Source organism: Emys orbicularis, chromosome 1 (assembly GCF_028017835.1).
Source record: "Emys orbicularis isolate rEmyOrb1 chromosome 1, rEmyOrb1.hap1, whole genome shotgun sequence".
Classification (NCBI taxonomy): domain Eukaryota; kingdom Metazoa; phylum Chordata; order Testudines; family Emydidae; genus Emys; species Emys orbicularis.
In genome coordinates this window covers 93,852,050-93,869,596 of record NC_088683.1, presented here as the reverse complement: position 1 = coordinate 93,869,596, position 17,547 = coordinate 93,852,050, and positions in this window count along the sequence as shown.

Genomic DNA, 17,547 nt, shown 5'->3' with positions numbered 1-17,547 from the left:
TTTTCTCTCATCTGAATTCAAATAGCCTGGGCAAAGATAGTGCAAATCATACTTTTTTACTTGAAAGTGTAAGCTATTGCTTTGTTTCTGAGTAGAAAGAAGCAATAGGAAAAACACTGCTGATGGACTGTAACTCTGAGAAATGTAGGATTTCCCTTTGAAGCCTGGCAGTCTTTGGCAAGTGTTGCTATCCAAGAGGACTTCTCAGCCCTGAAAACTTGCAGCTTTCATCCAGGTTTTCATAAAAGCAAGTTGTGTTTGGACTCCGGCACCATAATGAATAAAACATATGATTTGTAAAATCACTTTTCCTCTATTGTTTTCTTGAAACTTGTATCTGATGGGGTCAAATGGCATTGCTCTATTCCAGTGGTTCCCAAACTGTGGGTCGGGACCCCAAAGTGGGTCACAACCCCATTTTAATGGGGTTGGCAAGGGCTGGCATTAGCCTTGCTGGGGCCCAGGACTGAAGCCTGAGCCCCACTGCCTGGGGCCGAAGCCCAAGGGCTTGAGCCCTGAGTATGTGTGGGGGGGCCCTCAAGTAACAGGCCTCCCGCCTGGGGCTGAAGCCCTTGGGATTCGACTCTTTCTCCTTCCCCCTCCCTCCCCCACAAGAGGGGTGGGGCTTTGGTTTTGGCCCCCCGTCCCGGAATGGCACGGCTTGGGTGGGCTCAGGCTTTGGTCCCCCCTCCAGGGGTTGTGTAGCAATTATTGTTCTCAGCAGGGGGGCACTGTGCAATGAAGTTTGAGAATCCCTGCTCTACTCGCTGGACAGGCATAGGAAACCATCAAATCAAGATTTACTGACCCTGCCAGATTGAAATTTTAGGGCTAGGTTAGGTTCTGTGAGATTAAACTCCATATTTCACTGAAGCTTATTGAGGGAGGAACTTGGTGCTCAGGTAACCGGTCTTGTGTGGGATCCATGGAACTTTGAGCCAGCTGCTGTGAACCCCTTTTGCTGAATACTTCTTTTCAATTTGACAAGGATGTGAGAGCCAACAGAAGATTGTTTTTATTTAGAAAAAGGAACACATGGATACTATCCTCTAGGTTGAGCATGGGCACAACTTGTATTGCAAATTTGAAGACAACCCTTAGGAGGCTACCTACTGTAAAACTAAGTTGTTGGTCGGAAGGCAGAGAAATCACTGGTAAACTGGCTATCTACATTCAGAGAAATGATAAATGTAGACCAGCTCAAATTTTTAATCAATACATAGTAGCTGGAAAACTACCTTGAATTTGCGTTCAGTGTGGAGGTTGGGTATAAAGAGTCATATTTGCATACACACCCTGGCCAGATTTTGCGTACAGTGTCTGAATGTTTGTTTCTTTGACAGGAGAAAACAGGAAATAGTGCCTGCAAGGTTCTGGCAGGCAGAGGCACCGACTTCCTGAGTTCCCAGGTGGTGCTCGACCCCCACCCCCACCCTGCCCCTGCTCTGCCCCTTCCCCAAGCCCCACCCCCACCCTGCCTCTTCCTGCCCCTGCTCCTCCCCCAGTGTCTCCTGCATGCTGCTGAACAGCTGATCACCAGCAGGCGGGAGGTCCTGGGAGAGATGGGGGAGGAGTTGATCAGCAGGGCCTGCCGGTAGGCGGGAGGCACTGCGGGGAAAGGGAAGTAGCTGATCGGTGGGGCTGCCAGTGGGTGCTGAGCACCCACTTGTTTTTTTCCGTTGGTGCTCCGGCGCTGGAGCACCCACAGAGTCAGCACCTATGCCACAGTCTTCATGGTTGTATTTTTCCTCCTCTTGACTTGCGTTACATGATAAGCTTACTGTTATTTGTTGTATATGTCTAATTTAAATTGTGAGATTGCAGCAACATATTTCCTTATTCCTTTGGCACTAGATAATTGTAATCTTAGGTCTGGATCTTTCTTTGGATTTAAATTGAAGTTACCAAGAACAAGTCAACTTATCTGATAAGGAGAGTGGTCTCTTTTTGTATAAATAGGACTTCTGTTTTGGGGGGTTTAGTCATTTCATTTTTCAGGATTTATTTTTTAGCAATTTTTGAGTTTTATATAGATGTCCAAAAATTGGGGTTTTGTGGAGCTCTTTTTATACATATGGTAATGAGTAATGTATATTATTACTTATTTCAGTATCATATACTGTAATGAGTAATCTCTTTGAGATGTTCCCTAGTGTGCTTTAATGTAGTGCTTTAGTGCATACCAGCAGGGTCGATGTAGACCAATTAATGTGCAACACATTAGTGCACGTTAGAAATCACACCTCCATAGTGCACCATTTCCAGAGTTTATTGGATAAAAACCAATTTCTTTTTTAATCTGGATTGTTTTATGGTGCAAACTTAAAGCCAGAAGCCTTATGTATAAGCCTACAGTGAAAGTTCTTCTCTTGTCTTTCAGATTGTCTGAAGGTTTTTCAGATTAATAGTTTCATTAATGGATTTATCCAGAGAATTTCCTAAGAATATTGCATCATCAGAGAGCCCAGAAGTGCTGGGGGATAGTATATCTAGATCAGAGATTGAAAAGAAGACACATGGCAGCAGATGCAATAAGAGTGGTCACTGGAATCAGTTGTTGCATGAAATATAAACAGAACACAATTCTTTAAGGCAATTCAAACATTTTTGCTGTTGTTGGTCTTTAGAGATTTGTTTGAATGCACCAGCAGGATATTCTGGCGGTTTACCATACAACAAAGTAGTTTGGAAAGAGGAATCAGAAGCCTCTCTCAAAGTGAGTTATGAGTTTTCTGCTTTGTCATCCACTCTATTCTTTGGAGTCAAAGTCCTGTTGCGGGATACATTATCTTTGCAAGTTTCAAGATAAACATTCATTGTGGGGTCATAAACTATAAAAGACAAGTGTAGTAAATGTACATGTCATGACCATTTATTTTTTTTCTCCTCAGGATGCAACCATTCAGACCAACGTTTAAGTGATCCAGTACAGAATACAGATTCCCTTTTTTGCTTCTTTATTTTGAAGGTTTCCTGTCTGCATAAGACTTAGAGACTGAAATACCCAATGCAGTGAGCAAGCCTTCTGGAGGGAGTTTGAAGTTCTCTTCTTGAAGGAGGCATCTGTTAAATTATAAGGAAGGAAGAGAGTTTACCAGCCCTCAGAAGAACAGTAATTTTGAGATGAATATGTAAAGTTGTCTGGTATTTCTTTGATGAAGGTGAAGTAAAATAATTCAGAAGGATTCTAGATAGATGCAGAGATACCCGACAGTGAGGACGTGCAGAAAACCTGCATTTAGCCATGTATAATAAAGATATACTTAATGAGGGTATTGGTCCAAATAAAATCACTATTTCAGGGCAGTGGCTGTGAAACATAGCCCTCTCCTCCATACAAGGTTTTGCATTCTGTAATCTGGTCACAGCCTTACTGTTTGAAGGAGGAAGTTTGGACCTATAGCTCATTGGGCTAAGGTCAGAAGCCACTTGGCAGCTTCTGGTTAGAGCTCAAATCTTCAGTGACCAACGAGGAGTTTTGCAAGTAACAGCAGTTTTCATACATAGACAGGTACTGTAGCTATAGAACACATTTTACCTTTAGAAGTGTATTTATGTTTAGCTGCTTCATTTTGCTGAAGTCAGGGAAGGCACTGCACATTGATGGACTTGGAACACCCAAAATATGAGGCAAACCCGCTGGTAAACAGTAAGCCTGTGACAGAAGTAGCACCTTTGCTGTTGGATTTCTCCCATTGATGAAGGATAAGTTCCAGGAGACCAAAACAACTCTCTATGGTAAAAAGTGATGACAGGTTGGGTTGGGGTTTTTTTGGTTGTTGTTTCTGGGAACTGTAGACCACTGAAGACATGTAACAGGCCTGCTAATTAAGGTGCTTGTTGTTTCCTTTTGAGGGGTTATGAACAGATCACTTGGAAAATCAAAAAGAAATACATAGAAGAAAAATACAGAAAAGATTTTGAAGAGAGGACCCCACTAACCTGAAAACATAGAAGATAAACATTGTTTTTAAAAAAAGCCTTCAGTGAACAGGCTAGCTCAGGGGTTCTCAACCTTCTTTCTGAGGCCTCCCAACATGTTGTAAAAACTCCATGGCCCGCTTGTGCCTCACCAACTGTTTTTCTGCATATAAAAGCCAGGGCCGGGGTTATGGGGCAGTAAGCAGGACAATTGCCCAGGGACCCGTGCCACAGGGGGCCCTGCAAAACTAAGTTGCTCAGGCTTCAGCTTCAGCCTTGGGTGGCAAGGCTCAGGGACCCAGGCTTCAGCCCTGGATGGTGGTGCTTCATCTTTCTGCCCTGGGCCACCGTGAGTCTAATGCCGGCCCTGCTCGGTGGACCCCCTGAAACCTGCTCATGGTCCCCCTGAGCCAGGGAGCTCCAGACTCCTTGTTGAGAACTGCTGGGCTAGCTGAAAGAGACATTTAAATTGAGCAACACATGCCTGTAAAATGCTGATTGTGACCACTGTGGTGCTAAAATTCAGCTGAGCTGTCTACCTACATATTGGTAGAAACAGTGAGTCAGGGTTGGTCATTTTGCAGTTTAGAAATGCCAGGTAATTTTCAGGGACAGGAGGGATTGTGTCCCCTGGAGTTTTGTCTTAAATGCTGTTTTGTTTATTTGCACTGTTTCTTTAAAGAAGTTTGCCTGAAGGGGATACCTGACTGATATAAAAAGCTGTTCTATCAGACCAGCACATCTGGAGGCAGTCTAAGGTTGCAGATCTGTCTTCGAAATGTTGAAGCCAGGTTATTGTGTCTTATTTATATTCACAGTCAAGCTTTAAACAAAACTTTCATGAGTCACAGTTTTGTTTTAAGCAGCCACCACACCCATTTGTAACATGAATAAGGAGGGTTATCCTTGATGAGGAATCCTTTTCAGCAAACACTTGAAAATGGGAACTTCTGAAAACAAAGGCAATAGTTCTAAAAGAGAAGCTGTTAACATTCTTGCTTGAAGCCTGTAAGTAACACATTGTACAAAATATATATTTGTATTATAGATGTTTTCCCTTTGAGGGATCTTATGCAGGTAGTGAGCGGGCACAATCCTGCTTTTGAAACTAGATGAGAATAAAATTGGGCACATTCAGACCAGAACAGACTGCTTATTAAGCAGCTAGCTATTTCCTCTTCAATGTCATCTTTAATTGTTACCAGTACTTCATTAATTCCCCAAAGCAATTCAAACTACTGAACAGGTAACAAGATAAGGAGGGCTATTAGGGCAGGAACAAGCATTGAGCAGTGTTATCCCCCAGAGAAAGGACAAGCTTAGGTGAATATTTGTAAGCTGTCTCCATGAGAACCAGAAAGATTAGTGGATCCAAATCAACCTTTTGGGGAGCAAATGGAGCAGGAAATTGGGACTCAACTGCTGAGTTGTTTTCCCAGCACTACCACCAACTTGCTGTGGGATTTTAGGAAAATCACTCAACTGTTTTTTGCCTCTGTTTACCAATTTCTTAAACAGTTCTTTCATGCCTTTCTCACACTGATTTGCAAAATGCTTTGAGTTACTTAAATGATGGACATTTTATAATGGCCAGATCCACAAAGATACTTGGATGCCTAAATCCCTGTTTAGGCTCCAGTGCGATCCACATAACTGCCACTTGGCTGCCACCTAACCTTGCAGGCACTTAGCTGACTCATCACCTAATTTTTGCAGTAAAAGTTCCCTGGGCACAGCCTCAGCAGAGCCTTCCCAAAAGTGGGGGGGTCAGGGCCCTTGGCCAAGCCGGAAGCCGGAGTGGGCCAGGAGCCATGGACCCTCCACCTGCCCAGGATGGGGGGGCCAAGAGTAGCCCCCAGCCCGTGTATCTGCCCTGCGGGCCCCCTGCCCAAGGCGTGTGGATGATTCGCGGCTCCCCACGTGGCTCGTACCCCAACCCGACTCTGGCTGGGGCCTCAGAGCTGCTGCCCAGCCATGGTAAGAGCCACGCAGCCAGGCAGCTGTGAGGAGCTGCAGACCCTCCACCTGCTAGAGGATCGAAGGAAGGTCTGGTGAGAGATGAAAGAACAAAATTGGGGTCCCACTGGGACACAAACTCCACCCATGGGGTTGAAAGGATCAAAGGACCCCCTTTAAAAATGTAGCTATGACAGAATGAGTGAAGATTGTGCGATTATTAACAGGAGGATGAAAAGCATTGATTGCTGCTAAATGAACCCAAAGAGAGACTTGAAGCCTTAAGGGTAAATAGGTATTCCAGGACAGCAGGGATTCCAGCAGATTCTGGAGATAACTGGCCTTGCTGAGCCCAAGAGGAGAAATTCCTCCATTTAGCTGAATAACATCTTCTAGTAGAGTCTTTCCTGCTTTGGTTAAGGGTTGATTGCCCCACTCTGGAACATAAGTGCTCTACATTGATGCCCATCCAACTACGGGGCTCTGAGCTGCAGTGGTTCCAGATTGGGGTGTCTGTCTGAAAGTGTCCTTGTGCTGTGTTAGACGATCTAGAAATGGGCAGGTGTTAATGGGCAGTTGAGACAAAAGCTTCATTAGGTCTGTAAACCAGAACTGTCTCAGCCTGCTGGGTGCAATAAGGATGATTTAAGCTCTGTCTTGATGGATTTTCCATAAATCAGGGGTCGGCAACCTTTCAGAAGTGGTGTGCCGAGTCTTCATTTATTCACTCTGATTTAAGGTTTTGCATGCCAGTAATACATTTTAACGCTTTTAGAAGGTCTCTTTCTATAAGTCTATAATATATAACTAAACTATTGTTGTATGTAAAGTAAATAAGGTTTTTAAAATGTTTAAGAAGCTTCATTTAAAATTAAATTAAAATGCAGAGCCCCCCGGACTGGTGGCCAGGCCCCGGGCAGTGTGAGTGCCACTGAAAATCAGCTCGCGTGCCGCCTTCGGCACGCGTGCCATAGGTTGCCTACACCTGCCATAGATATTAATGTAATGGGAAGGAAGCCATACCTCAGGTGATCCTTAGCCAGTGAAAATGATGAAATTGTCCCTGGAACCATCATATCCAGTTTACCTTCCTTCTCTGAATACTCCAACAGAGCTGGTTCATGGTGGCAAATACAGCTCATGTACTGATCCCATGGGCCCCAATAGTGCCAGTAGGAGGGATCAACCAGCTGGGGAGGGCTGCATGGCATAGAGTATTACCAGTCTCTCGCAAATCATTCTTGGCAGGAGAATGAAACCTAATCTTCTAGGGCTTCTGTCCAGGACCATCTCTGCCTGATACCTCTGAGACTCCTGAGGAACTTCCAACTCATCAGAAGAAAAGGTCAGATCCTAGATTCCCAGCAGAACCAACAGTACCAATGGTTGCGTGCCAAGGCTTGCAGGTGTGAGGGGAGAACAGCTCTGCACCCTTAGTTACTTCAAAGGAGAAAGCTATTCTATGTCCCTGAACAGAGATAGGCCAGAGAGGAGGAATGAAAGGGGAGAGCAAAAATGTCCTCTGGGGAAGATATAGGTCTCAGAAGACCCTGAGGTGTGGGGTCAGTCCATTGGTGGATCTGTCGAATCCCTGGTCATAGTGGAAATGGGATCCCTCCAGGGCTGTGTTGGTATAGACACTGCATTGGCTCTGGATGTGGAAGGAAGCAACAGAGGGATGTTTTTCCTGTGCATTAGATGTTAGAACCAGCAAATCCATAGCCTTACACACCACTTTCTCTTGCTAAGAAGTTTTATTCATGCCTAAGTCTTTAGCACCTGTGCACACAGAGTCTCCCGACTTTAATGAGATTGGGGAGGGATGCTTTCTTTTCGGGGCAGTCTTGGATGAAGATGATTTGTCCCTCTGCCTATCAGAGTGCCCCTTACTCTCATGGAAGCCTTCTTTTTACAGTTAGAAGTCTTAGCTTCCACTCCTGAGCTTGTGCTTGGAGGGGTGCTGCCTGTTTGATGAGGCTGATGTACCATGCGGTTTCCCCAGCCTGGATCTGATTGGGGTCTCATTGTCTGGCCCTCAGGTGTTTCTTAAGTCTCAGTTCCCAGCCCTCACGAGTTCTGGGGGAAAAGGAGAGACAAATGGTGCTCTTGTCTGAGATGTGAGCCTTGCTGAGGCAGTAGCGACAGCGTTGATGTTCTTTGCTCACTGAAAAAAGAGCGTGGGCAGGAAACAATTTCTGAACTCCGAGACTCTGGGCATAATCCCTGCCTTCCTGGGGAAGTGAGCAAATTCCCCAGGGTGGGGGAAAAAGGGGAACAACTACTTCACTAAACTATACTGGAGTCTAAAAAGGAGAAAAATACTAAACAATTTACAATATATTTACAGAAATGACAGCAGCTGAAGGAGCTGAGGACAAAGATGATTCCAACTTAGACCATGCAGCAGTAAGACAGAACAGGAGAGGCGTCGGTCCGCACCATCCCATATATCCTCAGTTTGGGGCACAAGGAGAACTACAGTGCATGTGTGGACCAACCGACACTGCTTACTAAAAAATTCCAGACTCAGGCACATGGTGGAACCTGTGTATCCCACATGTGGAATACACACATGGAACATCACTCAAAAGAAGAAAAGTTGTGCTCTTAAAAGTAAAAATATCCAAGAAGACACTGAATAACTAAACTTAGTTTAGCTAACGGCCATATTCTACTTTGACCTTACTGCAAACTGTTGACATCAGAGGGAGATCCACTGCAGATTGAGGGGGCATGTAAACCTAAATGTATACCACAGACTATCATTAAAAATGGAATGTGGCTTTTGCCACAGAACAAATTTGATATCTGTCACCGGGAGATTGCTCAGGCCCAACTGTCAGTTCTTAAAGGTTATATGGCCACATGCTAGATTCAGGGATTAGTAAGAGAGGAATGCTGCTCTATTGGACCAGTTCAGATTCTGGTCAAGGAGACCACCTCCCCTTGAGCTTGCTTCTATCAGTTAAGGAGATAAGACTACCCTTCCTTCCCCCACAGTATGATTTAGTGAGATTTTATTGGTATGACAAGTTATTCAGGTGTTGCCAAAGTTTAAGAAAAAAACACCTTCCTCAGCTATGTCAGGTGGGTAGGACCCATCCAAGATAGGGTTACATACATATTTGGAGTTTGATCCCGTGTCCATTTTTTGTTACTGATCCAGTGGCAGATTGCTGTGTAACACCATGCCATCTGTACCATTACTCTCCTTTCTCACAGCATCAGGTACAGTTTTGCTTCATCACTGTTTGATGAAGTCATTTATGACTCCTGATAATCTGAAAGAGCTTTTTTGAACTTTCTTGTATTTTGGATATTGAAGAAGAAAGTGTCTCTGCTTCAATCTCTCCTCTTTTACATTAGCTGTACAATAACTCCTCTCAGGGTTCAGGCTGTATTTTGTAGCTACCAGTTTCCATTTTGTATTTGACTTATCCCCTTTTCTGCTCAAGAGGTGGATTGGGTCATCGATCCTTGGGGGATGCCTTTCACCTTCAGTGGCTGTCGGGTCTATAATACACATTCCTCCAACTTCTCTAATATCCAAAGTTCTCCTCAAAATAAAAAAGGACAAGGCCGAGTTATTCTAATAATTCTGATATGGCCCAGACAGGCATGGTTTCCTTACCTGATACAGCTGGCTGTTTACTCACCAATCACTCTCCAGGTCACTCCTCATCTCCTCTCCCAGAAAGGCGTGAAGATCCTTCACCCTAATCTCAGACTTCTTTATCTCAAAGCATTGCTGCTCGATGGTTCACAGGATTAGAAACAAACTGCTCAGAGGAAGTCAAAAGAGTGCTATTACACAGCAGAAAACAGTCTACATGCTACACTTACTTCCAAAAATGGACAAAATATCCCTGCTGAAGCGATAATGGCTGAGGAAGTTGACAGAATCATGAATCTCGACTGCTCCGAGAGGAGTCCAGACAGCTCTCAAGTGGGCTTTTTTGATACCGAGAAGTAGAGCTCTTCTTGCCGCCTTAGCTCCACTGACAATACCGATGACCTCTTGGAGCCTGAGACTTTATAGTCTTTAGGTCTGACAGCAGCACCCTTGGTACCTGAGGAACAAGCAGTTTCGCGGGTACCAGGTTGGAGAGAAATGAGTGCTGAAATGGCTGGAGTCATCAGAGACCATGACTTCTTTGAGGTAGAATTCCTACCCGGAGAACTCGAGGGATGGTCTTTGGGAGTCATACGGGAGGATTCTTGGATCTTCCTCTTAAATATCCTTGAGGAGTGAGGCTTGGATTCAGTGAACTTACTCAGAAACTGGCATACAGGAAGTGGGGGGGTGGTCCCCTGGCTTGGGTCAGATGCTGGGTGCAGTGAGGTCTCCATCATAAGGGGTCGAAGTTTGATCTCCTGTTTTTTTCTGGCTCTAGATTTTAATGCCAGACAGAAGTTGCACTTTTAGGAAATATGAGATTCCCCAAGGCATTCACTTGGATTGCCTCCCAGCATGACAGGCAATGTTTGAAACCTGGAGAACCGGGCAGACCCTTCCAGTACAGTAAAACTCCAGGACAGAAGAAACTATCTATCTATAAAAATATTTTTGTAAAGGTTTTTTTAAAACTACTATAGTTGTGATGCACTGTACCTCAAGGTAGCAACCTGTAACTCCCATATTCATCATTCGTATATGGTTGTGATATTGCATACAAAGCATGCCTTGTTAAGGTATCATATGAAAGGTCATGATCTGCTAAACTCATTGGTGTGTGTGTGTGTGTGTGTGTGTGTGTGTGTGTGTGTGTGTGTGTGTGTGTGTGTGTGTGTGTGTGTGTGTGTACACACACACACCCCTCTACCCCGATATAACTCTGTCCACAAAATCTTACTGCGTTATAGGTGAAACCACGTTATATCAAACTTGCTTTGATCTGCCGGAGTGTGCAGCCCCGCCCCCCCGGAGCACTGCTTTACCGTGTTATATCCGAATTCGTGTTATATCGGGTCGCATTATATCGGGGTAGAGGTGTATATGTGTGTATATATATTATGAAATTGAGATTTTGCTAGATAGTTGTTATTGAAATATGTTGCAAGTCTGGGAGATGACCACAGCTGGCTTTCCAGAGGCAACAAGGGGTGACCCACCCCCAAATGGGTGTTAAGCGACCATCACGAGCCATTGAACAGCAGGAGAATTGTAAACAAGAGATTTACAGTTCTGCAAGAGACAGTTGCGCACCACACAAAGAAGATTGCTCAACTCTGTGACTCAGTTGTGCAAGCACCACACAATGGGGATTGCTCAACTCTGTGACTCAGCAAGACACACCAGGACATGTTTGGGCCAGTAACTTTCCTGGGACATGAATTGAGAGTATAAAATAAGGGCCAGTGGCATCATGATGGTGACCTAAGCCCAGAGGTAAGTGGGATACCGGGAGGAAACACAAGGAGGAGGGTACAAGACGGGAAGCCTCCTGATTCATACTGAGAAAGTAGGGCAATCGGCTAGTTATCTTAGGTGCGTGTACACAAACGCAAGAAGCCTGGGAAACAAGCAGGAAGACTGGAAGTCCTGTCACAGTCAAGGAACTATGATGTGATTGGAATAACAGAAACTTGGTGGGGCAGTTCACATGACTGGAGCACTGTCATGGATGGGTATAAACTGTTCAGGAAGGACAGATACGGGAGGAAAGGTAGAGGAGTTGCATTGTATGTAAGAGAGCGGTATGATTGCTCAGAGCTCCAGTATGAAACTGGAGAAAAGCCTGATGAGAGTCTTTGGGTTAAGTTTAGAGGCGAGAGCAACAAGGGTGATGTCATGGTGGGCGTGTGCTATAGACCACCGGATCAGAAGGATGACGTAGGCAAGGCTTTCTTCGGACAACTAACTGAAGTTTCCAGATCACAGGCCCTGGTTCTAATGGGGGACTTCAATCACCCTGACATCTGCTGGGAGAGCAATACAGCTATGCACAGACAATCCAGGAAGTTTTTGGAGAGTGTTGGAGACAACTTCCTGGTACAAGTGCTGGAGGAACCAACTAGGGGCTGTGCTCCTCTTGACCTGCTGCTTACAAACAGGGAAGAATTGGTAAAGGAAGTAGAAGTGGGTGGCAACCTAGGCAGCAGTGACCATGAGATGGTTGAGTTCAGGATCCTGACAAAAGGAAGAAAGGAGAGTAGCAAAATACGGAGCCTGGACTTCAGAAAAGCAGACTTAGACTCCCTTAGGGAACTGATGGGCAGGATCCCCTGGGAGGCTAATATGAGCGGCCAAGTAGTCCAGGAGAGCTGTCTGTATTTTAAAGAAGCCTTACTGAGGGCGCAGGAACAAACCATCCCAATGTGCAGAAAAAATAGCAAATATGGCAGGCGACCAGCTTGGCTTAACAGTGAAATCTTCGGTGAGCTTAAACTCAAAAAGGAAGCTTACAAGAAGTGGAAATTTGGACAGATGACTAGGGAGGAGTATAAAAATATTGCTAGAGCATGCAGGGGTGTAATCAGGAAGGCCAAGGTACAATTGGAGTTGCAGCTAGCAAGGGATGTGAAGGATAACAAGAAGGGTTTCTATAGGTATGTTAGCAACAAGAAGGTCAGGGAAAGTGTGGGACCCTTACAGAATGAGGGAGGCAACATAGTGACAGATGATGTGGAAAAACCTAAAGTATTCAGTGCTTTATTTGCCTCAGTCTTCACAGACAAGGTCAGCTCCCAGACTGCTGCACTGGGCAGCACAGTATGGGGAGAAGGTGACCAGCCCTCTGTGGAGAAAGAAGTGGTTCGGGACTATTTAGAAAAACTGGACGAGCACACATCCGAGGTCCAGATCTAATGCATCCGAGGGTGCTAAAGGAGTTGGCTGATGTGATTGCAGAGCCATTGGCCATTATCTTTGAAAATTCGTGGCGATCGGGGGAGGTCACGGACCATTGGAAAAAGGCAAATATAGTGCCCATATTTTTAAAAGGGAAGAAAGAGAACCGGGGGAACTACAGACCAGTCAGCCTCACTTCAGGCCCCGGCAAAATCATGAAGGAATCCATTTTGAAACACTTGGAGAAGAGGAAGGTGATCGGGAAGAGTCAACATGGATTCACCAAGGGCAAGTTATGCCTGACCAATCTCATTTCCTTCTATGATGAGATAACTGGCTCTATGGATATGGGGAAAGTGGTGGATGTGATATAGCTTGACTTTAGCAAAGCTTTTGATACTGTCTCCACAGTATTCTTGCCAGCAAGTTAAAGTAGTATGGATTGGATGAATGGACTATAAGGTGGACAGAAAGCTGGCTAGATTGTCAAGCTCAATGGGTAGTGATCAACAGCTTGATGTCTAGTTGGCAGTCAGTATCAAGCGGAGTGCCCCAGGGGTCAGTCCTGGGGCCAGTTTTGTTCAACATCTTTATTAATGATCTGGATGATGGGATGAATTGCACCTCAGCAAGTTTGCAGATGGCACTAAGCTGGGGGGAGGGGTAGATATGCTGGAGGGTAGGGACAGGGTCCAGAGTGACCTAGACAAATTGGAGGATTGGGCCAAAAGAAATGTGATGAGGTTCAACAAGGACAAGTGCAGAGTCCTGCACTTAGGAAGGAAGAATCCCATGGACCACTACAGGCTGGGATGATTTAGTTGGTGTTGGTCCTGCTTTGAGAAGGGGATTGGACTAGATGACCTCCTGAGGTCTCTTCCAATCCTAATATTCTATGATTCTATGAGACCACCTCTCTCCTCCCCCACCTACTCTGAAGGCAACAAGAATGCTGGAAAGACAAAGAGCAGGTCTACACTAACCCCCCAATTCGAACTAAGGTACGCAACTTCAGCTACGTGAATAACGTAGCTGAAGTTTGAAGTACCTTAGTTCGAACTTACCTCCGTCCAGACGCGGCAGGCAGGCTCCCCTGTCGACTTCGCGTACTCCTCTCGCAGAGCTGGAGTACCGCAGTTGACGGCGAGCACTTCCAGGTTCGACTTATCGCGTCCAGACAAGACGCGATAAGTCGAACCCAGAAGTTCGATTTGCTTGCCGCCGAACTACCAGGTAAGTGTAGACCTACCCAAAGACTTTGAACTGGGGAGATTGGTCCAAGAGTGAGAAGGAAATTCAGCCTGTGTATTAGGAACTGTAACCTGCCTGTGACATCCAGTGGGGTGAGAAAAGCTATTTGAGTCAAATATTGCTTAGTCTGAAAGGTTAGAATTTAGAATGCATGTTTAAGGTAACTATCTCTGACCTTTATGCCTACCACTTATAATCACTTAAAAATCTGTCTTTCTGTAGTTAATAAACTTATTTTAATGTTTTTATCTTTACTAGTGAGTTTGTCTAAAGTGCTTGGGGAATCTGCTCTGATTACAAAAGCTGATTCATGTCTTCTATCCCTTGACAAAGTGGCAAAATAATGAGCTTGCATTGTTCAAGAGAAAGTCTTGAGCAGTGTAAGATGGTACATTTCTGGGGTGCAAAGCTGGGGGGATTTGCTGGTGTCTCCCTCTATATCATTCATGAATGGCTTAGAGAGCATTCATGCAATTTAGCTGTGTGTGTGTCTGTATGCTGGTGGCTGAGTGATAGCACCTGGAGGGGTTTGCTGCTTGTCACTAACAAAGCAGCGTGTGAGAGAGCCCAGTCTGGAGAGTTATGGGGGCACAATGATCCCACAGTTCCATGTTGTGCCCCGGTGATTCCATCACAATAGCTAAACTGAACTACTACTACTAAGAACAACTATAATTAACTAAGGGGACACAGTTGAGGTAAAACTCAAGACAGACAACTGCAAAGCCTCCATCTTAGGCTGAGGCAATTGAGAAGGAACTGAGGGCGCGCCTGTACAATGCTATATAACGACAGCACGGAGCATGAGACTGAGTAACATGCATGTGAGGGCTGAACAGACACTACTATGAGAAATCTCTGATCAAAGGTGCAGGGGGGCGTAAGCGCACCTACAGTGGAGCATGCATAGGGACACTATTTGCAGAAGAACTTTCTGAACTAAACCTTTCAGGTCTTCTTTATACATTATAAAGCAAAAAGTTCAATCCCTCCCCTAATTCAGATCACCTTTAATGTCAGCACATAGACTTGATCTACACTGGGGAAATGCGTTGGAAGTCATGTTAAGTAACACTGTTTACAGTACTTGCTAAGAGGAATTTAACTTGTTTAAAAAAAAAGAAAGAAAAACGACCAGCATGTATCAAAATGTTTTAGTTGGTCATGGATCAACCTGAGATAGTCACAACCAGCTAAGACATTTTAAAATAAGAAATATTTAAACTATGACAATTATGGAAATTCTAATTGTCACAAAAATACAACTCTTAAAAGAAAGTTTAAAATTAGCCCATGAGCTCACATTGCTTATAAGATAATAAGGTGATAAGTATGCCTAACATAGTGAATACTAATGGGAAGGGGGTAGGTTTAGCAGATAAAATAAAAAAAGAACAAGTTAAAAATCACTTAGAAAAGTTAGATGCCTGCAAGTCACCAGGGCCTGATTAAATGCATCCTAGAATACTCAAGGAGCTAATAGAGGAGGTATCTGAGGCTCTAGCTATTATCTTTGGAAAATCATGGGAGACGGGAGAGATTCCAGAAGACTGGAAAAGGGCAAATATAGTGCCCATCTATAAAAAGGGAAATAAAAACAACCCAGGAAACTACAGACCTGTTAGTTTAACTTCTGTGCCAGGGAAGATAATGGAGCAAGTAATTAAGGAAATCATCTGTAAACACTTGGAAGGTGGTAAGGTGATAGGGAATAGCCAGCATGGATTTGTAAAGAACAAATCGTGTCAAACCAATCTGATAGCTTTCTTTGATAGGATAACGAGTCTTGTGGATAAGGGAGAAACTGTGGATGTGGTATACCTAGACTTTAGTAAGGCATTTGATACGGTCTCGCATGATATTCTTATCGATAAACTAGGCAAATACAATTTAGATGGGGCTACTATAAGGTGGGTGCATAACTGGCTGGATAACCGTACTCAGAGAGTTGTTATTAATGGTTCCCAATCCTGCTGGAAAGGCATAACAAGTGGGGTTCCGCAGGGGTCTGTTTTGGGACCGGCTCTGTTCAATATCTTCATTAACGACTTAGATATTGGCATAGAAAGTACGCTTATTAAGTTTGCGGATGATACCAAACTGGGAGGGATTGCAACTGCTTTGGAGGACAGGGTCATAATTCAAAATGATCTGGACAAATTGGAGAAATGGTCTGAGTTAAACAGGATGAAGTTTAACAAAGACAAATGCAAAGTGCTCCACTTAGGAAGAAAAAATCAGTTTCACACATACAGAATGGGAAGAGACTGTCTAGGAAGGAGTACAGCAGAAAGGGATCTAGGGGTTATAGTGGACCACAAGCTAAATATGAGTCAACAGTGTGATGCTGTTGCAAAAAAAGCAAACATGATTCTAGGATGTATTAACAGGTGTGTTGTGAGCAAGACACGAGAAGTCATTCTTCTGCTCTACTCTGCTCTGGTTAGGCCTCAGCTGGAGTATTGTGTCCAGTTCTGGGCACCGCATTTCAAGAAAGATGTGGAGAAATTGGAGAGGGTCCAGAGAAGAGCAACAAGAATGATTAAAGGTCTTGAGAACATGACCTATGAAGGAAGGCTGAAAGAATTGGGTTTGTTTAGTTTGGGAAAGAGAAGACTGAGAGGGGACATGATAGCAGTTTCAGGTATCTAAAAGGGTGTCATAAGGAGGAGGGAGAAAACTTGTTCACCTTAGCCTCTAAGGATAGAACAAGAAGCAATGGGCTTAAACTGCAGCAAGGGAGGTCTAGGTTGGACATTAGGAAAAAGTTCCTAACTGTCAGGGTGGTTAAACACTGGAATAAATTGCCTAGGGAGGTTGTGGAATCTCCATCTCTGGAGATATTTAAGAGTAGGTTAGATAAATGTCTATCAGGGATGGTCTAGACAGTATTTGGTCCTGCCATGCGGGCAGGGGACTGGACTCGATGACCTCTCAAGGTCCCTTCCAGTCCTAGAATCTATGAATCTATGAAAGTAATAATCAGCATGGATTTGTCAAGAACAAATCATGTCAAACCAACCTAATAGCTTTCTTTGACAGGATAACAAACCTTGTGGATGGGGGAAAGTGGTAGATGTGGCATAGCTTGACTTTAGTATGGCTCTTGATACTCTCTCACATGACCTTCTCATAAGCAAGCTAGGGAATACAACCTATATAGAGCTACTATAAGGTGGGTGTATAACTGGTTGGAAAACCGTTCCCAGAAAGTAATGATCAGTGGTTCACAGTCAAGCTGGAAGGACATATCAAGGGGGGGGTCCCACAAGGATCGGTCCTGGGTCCAGTTCTGTTCAATATCTTCATCAATGATTTAGATAATGGCATAGAGAGTACATTTATAAAGTTTGTGGACAATACCAAGCTGGGAGCATTGCAAGTGCTTTGGAGGATAGGATTAAAATTCAAAATAATCTCGACAAACGGGAGAAGTGGTCTGAAGTAAATAGGATGAAATAAGGACAAATGCAAAGTACTCAACTTAGGAAGGAACAATCAATTGCACACATACAAAATGGAAAATGACTGCCTAGGAAGTAGTACTGCAGAAAGGGATCTGGGGGTCATATTGGATCATAAGCTAAATATGAGTCAACAGTGTAACACTGTTGCAAAAAAACCAAACA